The following is a 16967-nucleotide window of genomic DNA, read 5'->3' on the forward strand; positions in this document are numbered from 1 at the left end:
TTACTCTCAAGGTTAATGTTCGACATGAATAGATAAGCTTCATCTAAATGGGGCCTCTCATTCAATGCTCATTTAAGCAGCGGGAGAGATGAACAAAATCAATACATCAATAGAAAGACTTTGTGAATGACTTTATGAGAAAGGTTTTTAGTCGACTTTTATTTTAATAATTTATTTTATTAATTAAATAATTTAAAAGCTATCAGTTGACAATGAATGGGCATGCTAACATGAAGTTGCCCTTGTTGTAACAGTCAGCAGTGGGACAGGAGGACACAAATGTTAGCACTAGCGGTGAGCTAAAGCGCTAACACAGGGGTCTCAAACACGCGGCCCGCGGGCCGGTTTGACACTAGTTTGAGGCCCCCCGCCTTAATGTTAGTGTGGCCCGCGCAAGTTTGATATGGATGCTGTATGAAAAAATTAAAATTAGAAAAAATTATTACGTTTGATTAATGTTCATGTTAAAGGTTAAATAACTGTTAATAGTTATCCTCCCTATCCGTGTGGAAGTGGTAAGTTTTTGGTTATTTAAGTTTAAAGGAAATAACTTGAAGGCTACCGTTTAGGTCGCTAGCTCTCTAGTTTGCGAGTTAGCATGTGTCTCAAGACCCTGCAGTTGCGCAATATGTTGTAAATAAAAAGAGTATAAATGTGACTATAGTCGTGTTTTGTCATGTCTACAGGGCTCTAATAATGCTTTGTTCATTTTAATCTGGAAAAAATAATTTGTCTACCCACCAACTATATGTGGTTTCTTAAGTTTTTATTATTTGCTGTTTTATTATTATTATTATTATAATTATTTATATATTACTGATTGATTGATTTTCTTTATTCTTTGTTTATTGTTTATTTATTTTTCATCTTATTTTGTGTAGAAAAATAAAAAGTAAGATATTTGAGAACAGTGGGATGTTTTATCAGAGCTTTTCTTGTAGAAAATTGGAACCAAAGCAAAGTTTTTAAAATTTTTTTTGTTTTTAATAAATGCGTTTTTTTGGGGGGGGAGGGAAACCTGATGCGGCCCAGTCTCACCCAGACCTGAGCTCCAGTGGCCCCCAAGTAAATTGAGTTTGAGACCCCTGTGTTAACACGGAAGGCTGGAAAGAAGGATTGCAAATTATTCCCATAAAATTCGAACTTTTCACAAAAATCTTTACTTTGTTGTGTTTGTTTCTCATAATATTGAGGCAAAAATTATATTTTGTCTTTAAAATTTTATGTAAGTCAAATAGCAAAAGCGCTTGTCCGTGTAGCATTATAGCATAGAGGAAGCGAGGTTGCTAATAGCTCTACCAGAGTTTTTTTACACACTGGTAATCCCGCAAAACACATTACAACTTACCGATGCTGTTGAAAACCTAACACTAAAATGCTAAAGCTACTTACCATTGAGAGACGTCTTGAAGTAATCTCTTTTCTTGAGAAACCTCAGACTGTCCAGTCTCTACTTCCGGATCGGATTTGGGATCCAACACATATGTCTGTATGTTCTAAGCCATCATTTTAAAAAGCTAAATCGTATAAAGTTGGCGACACAAACCGTTAGTCTTTAAATGCACTCGGCAGTGGGCGAAATCACCATTGATTATCAGCTCTTATGCCGTTTATTAACTGATTCTATGCCCTCGAAAGTGTGACCAACCACAGCAGAGTGGGCATGCCTGGAGGCGGGCCGTGGGTGGAATACATTAATGACAGTTTTCGTGGGAACCACAAAAATCCAAAGAAATACAGCCGAATAGGTGCAGATTCTGGAAGAACTAGAAAGCTTACTGTGCTGGTTATTGTGTGTAGCTGCTCTATAGGAGTCCACAACTCAATGCAAATGACCTAAAATTTAGCATAATACGCCCCCTTTAAGTTATGATGTTATTTTCTGTGACTTTTTCTCTGAATATTTTATTGTTAGATTTTTTTTATCTTGCTAAATTGTGACTTAAATCGACCCGCTTGCCGCACTTTAGACACCCCGGTGCTAACATTATGCTTGCATTTTAAGAGCAACATCATGTTAGGTTAGCCGACTCACTGAAGAAAAGCAAAGTCATAAAACTTGGCAGAGCTACAGGCTTTTTTTTTGGCATGACATCATAGAAATACTTCTGGTACACAATTACTACAACTTTAGAATAACCCAATAAGAATCAATTAAATCAAAGTATTTCATTAGAGTTTGAATAACACCTCCAAGGACGACAATATCAACTTTAACCCCCAACAACAACAACAACTCAGGATCTGGAATGATGATTACCACAGAACCGCCTGTTAATGTTTAATCCTCAGTCCCGATGGTGCGAGTGCTGACAGGCCTGTGAGGAAAGGGGGCCACCGGAGTCATGACGGTGGTCTTGCAGGGCTAATACGGTCTGATAGGGCCGTCCCGCGTGCGCTCCCTGGCAATTTGTTTGAGAAGCTCCAAGCGCTCGGCACAGAAAGCCGTGCCCGCACTGCAAACACTCCAAAGTGAGCCTTTATCAGCACTCAGAGCTGATATGTCGACCAGCCGGCCGGCCGGATGGCTAGCTCTTATCATAATGGCGGTGGAGCAAAGTACAGGCGCGAGAAGAGTGATTGACATTGGACTTTAGCGGCGGTTAGTGACAAATGATGATGGCAGATGTCTCCATCATTGGGTTATCGTGTCATCATTTAACTTGGATTACCTAGCATACAAATAATTGGAGTGTTTTGTTTTTTGCTTGTTAGTTTTTTTTTGTGAAGCCATCACAGAATGGAAGACTGTGAAAATAACCATAGAATGTTTGGATATATTTCATCATCCTTTTTTCATCAAAATTTCAATTTAAATGTTAAAATACTCAAAGCAAAAAAACGTCTTACAAAAACCCTCACGAAACATATTGTTGTTCAACAATTCTTGCATCTTTTACATGCTTTGCCTCGCTGTCTCTAGCTGTACTTTTTAGCTAGCTAGCTAGCTAGCTAGCTAGCTAGCTAGAGTTAGCCACCTTGTTTCTGGTCTTTGGACTCCACATGGGAATTTTTACCAAAGTGACATTTTGTTTTTGAAAGAAAACAATCAATGCGGTTAGTTTGGAGCTTGTTTTTGTCACATACGGCATGAACATGATAAATATTTATCATGTTCATGGGGTAAGTGCTAACTTTTTCAAGTGTCACTGAACAACTTTGCCTATTGTTGTTTAAAAATTCTTGTATCTTTTACATGCGTTGCATCGCAGTTTCTAGCTGTATTTTTTAGCTAGCTAGCTAGCTAGAGTTAGCCACCTTGTTTCTGGTCTTTGGACTCCACATGGGAATTTTTACCAAAGTGACATTTTGTTTTTGAAAGAAAACAATCAATGCGGTTAGTTTGGAGCTTGTTTTTGTCACATACGGCATGAACATGATAAATATTTATCATGTTCATGGGGTAAGTGCTAACTTTTTCAAGTGTCACTGAACAACTTTGCCTATTGTTGTTTAAAAATTCTTGTATCTTTTACATGCGTTGCATCGCAGTTTCTAGCTGTATTTTTTAGCTAGCTAGCTAGCTAGAGTTATCCACCTCGCTTCTGGTCTTTGGACTCCACATGAGAATTTTTACCACAGTGACATTTTGTTTTTGAAAGAAAAAAATCAATGCGGTTAGTTTGGAGCTTGTTTTTGTCACATACGGCATGAACATGATAAATATTTATCATGTTCATGGGGTAAGTGCTAACTTTTTCAAGTGTCACTGAACAACTTTACTCACTTGTTGTCATTATACTAATTATGTCATGTTCTCAAAACACTTTTTATATTAAAATAATACTCGCTTTGAGTGCAAAATACCAGCTGTGCAAAAAAAACAACAACACAAAACTGACCTGTAAAGGCTAGAAAACATGCATTCAATATTTAATATTGTCAAAAAGTAAACACATTTTAAATAATTCACACTTCATCTTATGGCAATAAAGATTATTATACGTTTCAGTCATATTTTTGTTCATTGAGCATCCGTTATACAGTGCATGTTCTACTACTAGTTAGCATCGAGTTTAGCAACCATTAAAGATACTGTAAAATTCTATAACAGCCGAAATATAGGTAATAAAAACCTAAGCCAGTGACATCGCCAGTCATTTTGTCACACAATAATAAATTAGCAAACAAGTAAATGAAAACAAGACATTTCCGCAGTGGAGTTCATGGTGGGATCGGCGCAATCCAACTAGTGACTTTTCCAAACAGCGGTTTCAAATACGATAGGTGGCAATTGTGAAAGGTGTGTACATCTGTGGTATGTCAGCTCCACGTTCCAACGGATACACGTAAGGTGCTAAACCACATTTTCTGTCTGCATTTTTAACTAGCAGATACCATCCAAATTCCTGGCAACAATATATATAATAGTTGTTAAATACATATAATGACAGCCTATTATTGCCTTCCAAGTCCAATATTTCCAAAGTGATTTGCATATGGGCTGAGAAAAGTAATAGCACACCTGTCCCGTACTGGAAACAAATTTTATCCTTGACGGAGTTCAAATCCCTCAAATAAATGGTGCTGCTATTTAGCATCATACGAATGAGAATAGGAGAAAAAAATCATTGTGAACGCCTGACTCAGCATTCACATACAAGCATCATTAATTTATTTGCTCCAAACAGCTTCAGGTCAAGAGACTCTATTCCCAAAGAGGCAGGACTGGCTTTTATTAAGACTTACTCAAGATCAACTCTCGCTTCACTTGTTGCACATTGAAGAAAAAAAAAAAACGTTACATAAAACCCAATGGACTCTGACCTCTGCATTGACAGCGTGGTTATTGCCAAAATAATAAAAAAAAGGCTTTTTTGAGGCACTGGCTAACAAAAGACAGAGGCCATGTCGACCATGAAAGTATGGCAAGGGTGCAGTGTGTCAGAGTATCACGTTACCTCCAAACATCTACAATGACCTGCTGTATATAGCATGCTGCTTGGTTTAAAAAAAAACTACATGTGAGTGTGCATATGTGTCATAATGGTAAAAGACGTGCATGGCAAATGTGGCCCGCAGGACACTAGTTTGAGGCCCCCGCCTTGATATGAAAGTTTAATGTTAGTGCGGCCCGCGCAAGTTTGATATGGATGCTGTATGGTATCATGTACCCAGAAAAAATTATTACGTTTGATGTTTAATGTTCATGTTAAAGGTTAAATAACTGTTAATAGTTATCCTCCCTATCCGTGTGGAAGTGGTAAGTTTTTGGCTATTTAAGTTTAAAGGAAATAACTTGAAGGCTACCGTTTAGGTCGCTAGCTCTCTAGTTTGCGAGTTAGCATGTGTCTCAAGACCCCGCAGTTGCGCAATATGTTGTAAATAAAAAGAGTATAAATGTGACAATAGTCGTGTTTTGTCATGTCTACAGGGCTCTAATAATGCTTTGTTCATTTTAATCTGAAAAATATAATTTGTCTACCCACCAACTATATGTAGTTTTTATCATTTGGTGTTTTATTATTATTATTATTATTATATTTATTTCTGATTGATTGATTTTCTTTATTCTTGATTTGTTTATTTCTTTTTCATCTTATTTTGTGCAGAAAAATAAAAATTAAGATATTTGAGAACAGTGGAATGTTTTATCAGCGCTTTTATTGTAGAAAATCGGAACCAAAGCACTGAAAAGGTTTGTATATTTTTTAATAAATGCATTTTTTTGTATTTTTTTGGAAAACCTGATGTGGCCCAGTCTCACCCAGACCCTAGCTCCAGTGGCCCCCAAGTAAATTGAGTTTGAGACCCCTGATGTAAAGCCAGACTGCTTTACAAGCATTACACGGACTCCTCTAAAGTATATTCAAGTTTACTTTCTATACTTCATGGTTTTAAAATGTACTTGTGACTTCATTCTCATTTATTATGTATGTCCTATGTGTTACACTAACAGTAAAAGTTTGGAGACACATTCTCATACAATAACATAGTCAAGTGTCTGAATACTTTTGACTGGAAGTATATAAATACCCATCATACCCACCAACTATATGTGGTTTCTTAAGTTTTTATTATTTGCCGTTTTATTATTATTATTATTATTATTATTATTATTATTATTATTATTATTATTATTATTAATTATTTATTACTGATTGATTGATTTTCTTTATTCTTGATTTGTTTATTTATTTTTCATCTTATTTTGTGTAGAAAAATAGATATTTGAGAACAGTGGAATGTTTTATCAGAGCTTTTATTGTAGAAAATCGGAACCAAAGCAAAGTTTTTAAAATGTTTTTGTTTTTAATAAATGTGTTTTTTTTGTGGAAAACCTGATGCGGCCCAGTCTCACCCAGACCCGAGCTCCAGTGGCCCCCAAGTAAATTGAGTTTGAGACCCCTGCTCTTGTGTTTTGTCGAATAACCATGAAATTTGGTTCACCTTTAGGGAATTGATAAGCACATGTATGCAAAATTTGAACGACCAACCCCTTCGTTGCCTGTGCTACTATTTTTCGGAGAAATACATGACACGACCTGGATCCCCAGAAGTCAATTACGATTCAGTTGATATTTCTTTAACATCTCAATGCTGTTCTTAACTTATGCGTGTTGTGCCAAAATCACCACAAAATTCGGTACGCACCTTTAAAGGGACTGACGAGCACATGTTTGCTCATTTTAGCAAAATTAGTTACAAACAGGCAGCACGGCAGTCGAGTGGTTAGTGCGCAGACCTCACAGTTAGGAGACCAGGGTTCTATTCCACCCTCGGCCATCTCTGTGTGGAGTTTGCATGTTCTCCCTGTGCATGGGTGGGTTTTCTCTGGGTACTCCGGTTTCCTCCCACATTCCAAAAACATGCTAGGTTAATTAGCCACTCCAAATTGTCCATGGGTATGAAAGTGAGTGTGAATGGTTGTTTGTCTATATGTGCCCTGTGATTGGCTGGCCACCAGTCCAGGGTGCCTTTCGCCCAAAGACAGCTGGGATAGGCTCCAGCACCCCCGCGACCCTCGTGAGGAAAAAGCGGTAAAAAATGAATGAATGAATAGTTCCAAACATGGCCGCCATCTACCAAAATGACAAACAATTAGAACACCCTGTGTATTTGTATGTATTTGTGTAAGCTAAATCGTCTACTCTGGAATCACTGTACACAAAAAACATGCACCCTTATTGTGTTGCCTGTACTATTGTTTGTCAGATAAAAAATACACCACATGGAGGCGATGTTTTTAAACCCCAAAGTTTGACCAACACAGGTCGGATTGACTTCAAAATTCTCACACACGGCGTACAAAATGGCCACTGTAACATTAGCGTTTTGTCAAATCTCCACAAAAGTTGGTACGCACCTTTAGGAGACTGACAAGTACATGTATGTAAAATTTGAGCTAGATGGGTTAAAAAAAAAACATGGCCGCCATCAAGCAAAATGGGTGGGACACAGCAACATTATATTTACTAATGAGGATATCTGTAGTACAAGTATGCTAGCATGACAATATACAGTACATTATTTTTAATTTGCTAGTGAAATGACAATTAACAAGGCTTTAACATGACAGACAAAATGACTGTAATAAGCCTGAAATACGATTAATATAGAAGCAGCATGATGGTAAAAATAGTTCCATGATGCCACACATTGATCTGCTTTAAATAGAACTCGATGCGTCAGCAACAAGCTAGTGGGCGTCGGGGGGTTGGAGAGGGGTGTTCAAATAGAGATGACACAGTCTCTAGGTAAGACTGACCCACAGTCCAGACTGGGTTTAGCTTAGCACGTTACGCAACCGGCATTGTACTAACTGTCCCTCGCTGTTGCCAGATGCCAAAAAGGTCCGTCATCGCTAACACTGACCTTGAGCAACACGGATCATCCGGTGCCAAACGACTCATCATCACACCAAGACGTGCGTTATGGATCTCTTGGTCTGTCTGGAGTTCACCCAAACGCTAAATCTGTAAAATTGTGTACAAATTGCTGCAACCTTGGAGCGTTGCCTGGATTTGTATGTGCTCCTCTATCCGGGTCACATGGTAATTATAGGCTCTGAAAAGGGCCTGTTTACAGGAAAAAAATTCGGCAAATAGATATAGATATTAGATATTAGATGTGTTTTTTACTGTGGTTTTACCCATGAAAACATGTACCATATTTTCTTTAATTTTCTCCAAAATCGACAATGTGCCTTTTAATGCAGCGCACCTTATGTGTGTTCCAAAATCTGTCAAATTGTTGTTGTTCTACTTGGGTAAGCACTCCTCTTGATTGAGTGTAGACCAGTGATTTTCAACCACTGTGCCACACTAGTGTACCTTGAGAAACCGTCAGGTGTGCCGTGAGGAATTATCCAATATCACTTTTTATAATTAACATTTATTAATCATCATTTGCAAATATTATGTCAATAGCCATTATGTCAATAGTATACATGGACCCAAATATTCCAATTCACTTTGGTTTATTTGCTCAAACGGAAAGAATTGAACAGGGATGGAATATTCCTTTAACCAATCCGATTGAGGTATCTTGTACCCGCTCAAACGGAAAGTTGTCAGGGTGCCTTCTTCTTCGTGGTGTTTTTCTTCTTCTGTTGTTTATTGGCGGTTGGCAAGCAGCTTTCGTATGCATTAGCGCCATCTGTGGAACAGAATCTAAACCCTTCTATACGCCATTCACAAGTCCAGCTTTATTAAAAAAGAAAATATATATCTATATAAAACATGTCCTGAGTTTAATTATAAAATATTAGCAAGATTGAATTTGATCTTTTCCTGTTTAAATTGATCCCGGGTGCGTTCTTTCAGCTCATGCTCAGATATGACGTAACACGCAGATCCACACGTTCTTCACTTTTAAAAATGGTGGCCAGCAATCGACACTGGACTAAGCAAAGTTTGTTTTTGATTCAAACTAAATTTCAAGACTGGACAGACGAAAAACTGGCAATACGGAGTTATTCCAACAAGTGAAAGAAAAGCCGATATCACGTGATGTTGATGTTTACGTTTTACTGGGCATGCCCTATTGACTATTCTGGTTGATTTTCACGGCGCATGTAGACAAGAGATTGGAATATTCTTTTCTATGGATACCATTGTTTCCCGAAAGGTCATTGGGAAAGAGAAAAAGTGGTGATGTAAAAACGTGGCTACTGTGGAGTGTCTGTGGTGTAAAGACTGGCAGAGCAATGTAATATTGGTCCGTGTGGCAACACCTACCTTGTTCCTCCCATAGACTTATTGATGCACGTGTGAGGTCGTGGTGACATTTTGGAACATTTTTGGTTAGTGGTGTGTCACAAGATTTTTACAATGTAAAAAACATGCCGTGGCTCAAAAACGGTTGAAAAACACTGGTGTAGACCATTTCCTGCTAACACAGGTACTTAATACTACGCTGACATCGATAAACCAATCAGAGAACTCCACGTTATACGCACAGTACGTGCTAGGGGGTTTAAGAAAAGGACGTTCAAAGTGACATTGCACCCACAAATAAATTGTGGTTCAGGACCACCAAAGCAATCCCATAGCATAGAAAACTGGTTTACAACCTTTTAATTCTGATTTTTAACATTATTATAGCACTCTAAACTTCAAATAACATTACAGTCACTTCACACTGATCACCTAATAGAGTACACATAATAACAGGAAGTAAAGTCGGGGGTTCAGAGTGGAGTTTCAGTTTTAATTTTTGAAATCATATGAATACAATTCCACATTTGGAGCTGACAATTTATTGTATTATTTTTTTAATTACAGTGACGCTCACCGGGGTTACTTATCTTGGCTGCGAATGCCAGTTATGTCATCTGGTCGAGTTTGGCTTGCCTACACTGACCCGTGCTTTTGCATTAACCCTTAGATACATGAGTGACTGGACCCCACACTCTTCCATAAGTGGGTCAAAAATGACCCATACTAGAATCAATGTCTTTTTATGCCAATTTTGCCATTTTGGTTAGGAATAATTACGATATTTAGAATTATATTTAGGACCACACACGAATGATTTCATCCAGCATCTGTAGGACCATTTCAGCTGTGTATCTAGCAGCCAAGGCATGGATGAGGAAACAAAAGAGTAATGGCCAACAATACATATAGTAATGTTAGCCAGCTAGCGTCAGCTAGTTATAAAGTAGGCTCATTTCTTGATAATACTAACAGTCATAAAAGACACATACACAATATTATATGAAGATAATACTTGTTGTATTAGCACTTTATGTGTAAAATAATCTTCCTGAGGGGTGACACTTCTGATATAGTCTGTGTGGTCTACAGTTAATTTATTCCTGACAGCCAAAGTTGATAAGAATCAAAGGTTCCTATTGGATTCCATAGAAAATGCATGCGGGTCATTTTTGACCCACTTATGGAAGGTTGGGGTAGTAACACAAAAACTAAAATGTCTTAAAATTTATAAAACGTAAGTTAAAAATGTGAATGGCATGATATTAAAAACATGTTTTTTTTAGGAATACCTGGAATATGAAATGATAACAATGTTTCATTACAAAGATATTTCAAGAAAACAACCTGACCGGGTCATTTATGACTCACTTATGGAAGGTTGGGGTAATAACACAAAAACTACAATTTCTTAAAATGTATAAAAGGTAAGTTAAAAATGTGAATGGTATGATAGCAAAAACATGTTTTTTGAGGAATACCTGGAATATGAAATTATGAAAAAAAAAACTTCATTACGAAGATATTTCAAGAAAACAACCTGACCGGGTCATTTATGACCCACTTATGGAAGGATGGGGTAGTAACACAAGAACTAAAATGTCCTAAAATGTATAAAAGGTAAGTTAAAAATGTGAATGGTATTATCACAAAAACATGTTTTTTGAGGAATACGAAATGATGACAAATTTTCATTACGAAGATATTTCAAGAAAACAACCTGACTGGGTCATTTTTGACCCACTTATGGAAGGTTGGGGTAGTAACACAAAAACTACAATTTCTTAAAATTTATAAAAGGTAAGTTAAAAATGCGAATAGCATGATCGCAAAAACATGTTTTTTGAGGAATACCTGGAATATGAAATGATTTTAAAAAATTTAATTACGAAGATATTTCAAGAAAATAACCTGACCGGGTCATTTATGACCCACTTATGGAAGGTTGGGGTAGTAACACAAAAACAAAAATGTCTTAAAAAGTATAAAAGGTAAGTTAAAAATGAATGCAGTCATCTGGATGTGGGCTTAATAACAGTTATTAATATGACTGTTCTTCAAGGCGTAATGCATGGACGCAATAAACCTTGCACTGTTCACGTCCTCCAGAGACCCCAAGACTGCGTGTGACCGCCGCCCGCCACAAAGTCCACATCAAAGCCAGAGTGCCAAAGACAAGGAGAATGTTCTTGTAGCAGCTCTCTAACACTTCCACCAGCTGCTCCGTCCACTGATGCACCGTGCCAAGGTTCGAACACGGCTCATACTGCACATTCTCCAATGGCTAATTAGCATAAACGACTAGCACTGTCCATCCACAGCAAAGAGACAAGCGGAGAACATTTCTATTTGCTATGACAGCTGTGTGTCTCTTATTACATTTTCCAGCATGACATCGGAGTCCCGCGTCTCTCCGTTTTGCCTGCCAAAAAGACAAGCCGACATGTTTGCGACGAGGTGCGCAAGCCTGCGGACCGGCCAGTGATGGGACGCAATGACACCGACTTATGTCATTTGCTGAACTGGCTACAATCGCCTAGAACCAAATGTTCCTTCCGTTGGTGTCCCCACGTTCAGTGGTAGATATCACGCAGTCGTAATCACAGTTCAGATCACATCATCACATCATTGACGATCACGAGGCTTCCCTCTGAAGCAGGACGGCTGATTTGTGGCTTTGTCACAGGGGTCTCAAACACGCGGCCCGCGGGCCAAATGTGGCCCGCAGGACACTAATTTGAGGCCCCAGCCTTCATATGAAAGTTTAATGTTAGTTCGGCCCACGCAAGTTTGATATGGATGCTGTATGGTATCATGTACCCAGAAAAAATTATTACGTTTGATTAATGTTCATGTTAAAGGTTCAATAACTGTTAATAGTTATCCTCCCTATCCGTGTGGAAGTGGTAAGTTTTTGGCTATTTAAGTTTAAAGGAAATAACTTGAAGGCTACCGTTTAGGTCGCTAGCTCTCTAGTTTGCGAGTTAGCATGTGTCTCAAGACCCTGCAGTTGCGCAATATGTTGTAAATAAAAAGAGTATAAATGTGACTATAGTCGCGTTTTGTCATGTCTACAGGGCTCTAATAATGCTTTGTTCATTTTAATCTGAAAAAAATAATTTGTCTACCCACCAACTATATGTGCTTTCTTAAGTTTTTATTATTTGCCATTTTATTATTATTATTATATTTATTTATTACTGATTGATTGATTTTCTTTATTCTTGATTTGTTTATTTATTTTTCATCTTATTTTGTGTAGAAAAATAAAAATTAAGATATTTCAGAACAGTGGAATGTTTCATCAGAAAATCGGAACCAAAGCACTGAAAAAGTTTGTATATTTTTCTGTTTTTAATAAATGCGTTTTTTTTTTGGGGGGGGGGGGGCTGATGCGGCCCAGCCTTGCCCAGACCCTAGCTCCAGTGGCCCCCAGGTAAATTGAGTTTGAGACCCCTGCCATAAAGAATCCCATATAGACATTTATTAGAGTGTCAGGAAAGTAGGATTTACTAAGCTTTGCTTCTTCCTACTCCTCTTGGACATGTGGACCTGTGAGTTGTTCATGTTCAAATCCAGTAAAGCAGTTCCAAATGTGAACACATTAAATAGTTCATGGCGTTATATTTGTAAATAAATTCTTATTTTCATGTAAAACAACCATACTTTGAGTAGTTTCGTTTGTGGCATAGTTGTTTAGACATTTTGGCTCGATATTAGGGCTGCAACAATTATTCGAATAATTCGAGTACATCGATTACAAAAAATATTCAATGATTTAAATCGCTTATGTCACCAATGTGCATATGTCACCCATGCAAAGGACAAAGAAGGAAGTGGGTGTTTGAAGACGAGAGGGAAATTGAAGAGGCGAGAGAAAGCGACAAGTCAATGAAAGAGAAGGAAAACACATAAAAAAGTTTTTTTTTTTAAAGTAAAAAAACAGAAAATGTGGCTAAATACAGTGATGTGTATCCGCTGGACCGCGTGAAAGTAACCACTGACGTCTGAAGATAAAAACGCTGCGCTAAGATGCATACACCTTTCACAATCGCCACCTATGGTATTTTGGTATTTTAAGCTGTTATGTTGTGTAGGTTGAGTGAAACGTTACTTCCTTGACAATCGTGCCATGAACTCCAATGCAGAAATGTCTTTTCCAAACAATGGAACCATGGAACTCCAACCACTTGTGCCTGATGTTTTCCTCATTAGGAATTGTAAACAAATGTAGCTTCACCTCACACCCAAATAAACACTTCCTGGGAGACATTGCTAACGCCGTAAACAGAGAAGCAGAGCTTGGGGGAGGGCAGAGAGTGTATCACGCCCATATAAGGAAGCCCGGCAATCTGTGACATCACAAACTGCCAGTGTTAGACCGCCCACCGAAACCAAGCGTTCAGGGCCTTCCCAAACTTCTTTCAGGGCTCACTTCCAAAAGCGCAAACCTCATTATCGAAAACTTTGTAACTACATGTATAGGTCAGGAAAATGGAAAAAGCAGAATAGGTCCTCTTTATGTGATCACAAACGCTTGATTGCAATTGTTGCTGTTAATGTTGGCCCAACTAGTTATTAGGTTTAAGGGGCAATCAATTTTTCACACATTTTTTCTGCCTTGATAATAAAAAGTTTCATTTAAAAACTGCATTTTGTGGTCAGTTGTGATGTCACTGACTAATATTTGAAATTGTTTGATGATCTGAAACATTAAGTGCAAAGACAAACGTGCAAAAAATGGGAAATCAAAAAGGAGACCAACACTTTTTCCCCACTGCTGTATATATTAAGATTAAGATATGCCTTTATTACATTATTTAGTGTGTTTAGTACCCAGAAGTGTTACATAAATGTGTGTATTATTATTATTAGTAGTAGTAGATGTAGTAGTGGCATTACTTTTAAGGAGATTTTAAACAATAATAATCATCATAATAACAATAGTTATTTTATTGTGTGTTTAGAATTTATTTCATCCTAATTTACAGTGTCTTTAAAATAGAAAATATTTTTTATATTGCAATTATATTAATGTATTTTTTTAATATAGTTTTATTCATTTTCCTTTTTTGTACATAAAAATGGCTATTATTATAAATTTTCTATACGATAATATATATACAGTCTATATATATATATTTTTTAATATATATTAGATTTATATAACAGATTATTGTGACTGTTTTGCTATTACACCTACTATATTTGTGTATTTTTATCATGTTTTTGCAAATAATTTGAGGGAAAATTTCATGGCTCTACTAACTCATGATGAGCTGTGTGCCATCTATTTTGACTATTTTATTTTATTCAATGAATCTGTGTCAAGTGATGAAAAGGGGCAGTATTCCACCAAATGACGCTTCTGAGGCTACGCGCTGTTAAAGGCGTACACATGCATGAATGAGTGACATAATGTTACATTCCAATTAACTGGGAATCCGGAAGCAACCTGAGACTTGAAAAAAGCGCAGAATGCGGAATGCCGCACCAAGTCATAGATCTTAATCGCAAAGTCATAACAAGGACTCGACAACAAAGTGCTACAGGTAGGAAGGGGGGGGGGGGAAAGCCTTCTTTGGAGACAGCATGACGAGCATTGAGTGACCCTCTGCAATCATTAGCACAGACAATCTCCTCCAGAGCTGCTTACTCTAAGTCTGGCTGGAGGGCCCCAATCCTATTCAGACCCACAAGGACTTGGACATAAGCAAAGGCTCAAAGAAGAAGACATCCGTGGCAAGATGAATGTCACAGCTTGTTGGTAGTTGCAATAAAAACCTGCAAGGATATAGTTTGCAGCGACTGTAGAGTGTATTAGCAGGCAGCGTCTGAGTGAAAAATTCTATAAAAACATACGGCAGAGCACCTTATCCTGTGTTGAAGTTGTATTACTGACCTTTCCAGGTCGAACAGCTCAATAAGGGTGCGTTTACATGACAACAACTCGTAAAATGTGAACTTTTTGCCTTTGTGTTTGTGATGAAAGTTCACATCTCGACAACACGGTCCTGCAGACATGGCTAAAATGGTTCCTAACCGCTACTGCAACATCGGTTATATATTGCTCATGAAATGACGACCTGGTCAAGAACTACGCTTTCCTTTGCCTTTTCTTACACACGCATGAATAGCATGAATGAAGTTACAAAATGAACTTGTTCTTCATCTTCCCGCCTATGCACCTTCATTGGTACAGCGGGTGTGTGCTTGTTGCTAGGTACACGGATAATAGGCCTCTTTAGCCACATAAATGGCGCTGAAACAATTCCGTTGGAACCTGAAAGTCCAGTTCCGCCACACAGGAGATGAGAACGACTGCCTCATGCTTTGCTGGTGTTCTTTTTTTGCATGCACACGTACATAAATGTACAGTATTTGAGGCACACGCTGATTATATGTCACAAATGCCGGATAGTTCTCTATAGGCTTGGAAAGTGACTCGAGTCTGAATATTAATGCAAATGAACAGCATTTCTGTGGTGTACCGTAGCATACATAGAGGTGGTTTTTCCTTGCCTCCATCATCAAAGGATAATTCAATTCTTCATTAAGAATAATGCAAAAGTGACCTTTATGCAAACAGCAATATGTGTTCATGGAAAAATCACTTTTAAGGAAAGACACACTCAACACTTTTTTTTGGAGTTGCCATCATGGAGGGGGAAATCTTCTTCGGGCTTTGCTACACGTCTTAAAATTAAGCTCTATCTTAAGCACATTTAAAGCTCTTCAAGCTTTCTGCCAGTCAGCTACGGATTCAGGGGGTCTAAGTTTGATCATCATGTATGTTTTTTTTCAACCAAGACGCTAACCGAGTATGACACTGTTGTTAAAAAGTTAGCATGTAGCTCACATAGCTATGTAATTGCTGCTAACGTCCTGTCCCAGTCCTTACTGTGACGTTGTCGTTTGTGATGTATCACTTCTATTCTGTTGCGTTACAGTGTGGGGAAAACAAGTGGATAAAGTACATATTGGGGTTTCTTGGAGACACACTCATTAACATCAAAGCTGGACGCACACACGTTACTAAAAGCACTTTATTGTCTAACTACCCAACATCAAGGCTGGATTTTGGACATTCGACTCACTCGTCCATACAGCCAAGCTTCTTCCTGTTTACTTCCTGCCAACGAATAAGAAAAGAGAACGGTGTCATGTGGTTTGTCGTGATGCGTTTTAATCATGTTCGAGTTGATTTTTATCGCCGTGCTATCGCTGACTGATAAAATGATATCGAATGAGAGATATTTAAACATTGGTCATGTGTAAAATTGTATTTCCTGTCACCAGACACCACTTTACGCAATCGCAATGCAAGTTAATTCCTTTGTTTTGGCTAGCGGTGGCCAGTTTACATCACTGGAGGCATGCTGCCTATCGAGAAGACTGGTCGCGATGTGCGCATGCGTGCAAAACTGAACTCAGATTAGCCTGCAGACAGAAAAGCGGTCATATCGTACATATGTAATGCGAGCATGGAGGAAAAGCAGCGAGGTGTTTCCATGTGTTTGGGAAATTATGTCCAAAAATGCATAAGATTGAGGAAGGAAAAGTGCAGGAGGGTGCAGGGTTATTAAAAACAAACAAACAACACGTCTTACCTTTTTAAAGAGAGCCCGAACATGAGCCAGCATGTCTCCGGGTGCCGGTGGAGGACAGGCCGGTGAGATCAGGAGAGAAAGAGGAGAACCACACTGGACCAGAAGGCGGCCACGTCCTTGTTTTGTTCCGCAGCAGCGCTGCCTGCTCGCTGCTGTCAAACCCAGCAAGCACGTCCATACAAAAGCAAGGCCGTGGAGG

The 16967-nt window shown here is 38.3% G+C and overlaps 1 protein-coding gene across 2 annotated transcripts in view; it reads right to left on the minus strand.

The window, feature by feature from the left end:
* The window catches only part of pparab (peroxisome proliferator-activated receptor alpha b), a 36039-nt gene extending 19072 nt beyond the window's left edge, over positions 1 to 16967 (minus strand). Inside the window, exon 1 of one of the 2 annotated variants that reach the window (XM_058074686.1) lies at positions 16769 to 16967. The gene's annotated coding sequence lies outside the window, so the exon portion shown is untranslated. Of the gene's footprint in view, positions 1 to 2260; positions 2780 to 16768 lie in introns of those variants that run through there. The other variant, XM_058074687.1, reaches the window with a different exon arrangement.

The sequence above is a fragment of the Doryrhamphus excisus genome, chromosome 6 (assembly GCF_030265055.1).
Source record: "Doryrhamphus excisus isolate RoL2022-K1 chromosome 6, RoL_Dexc_1.0, whole genome shotgun sequence".
Lineage (NCBI taxonomy): Eukaryota > Metazoa > Chordata > Actinopteri > Syngnathiformes > Syngnathidae > Doryrhamphus > Doryrhamphus excisus.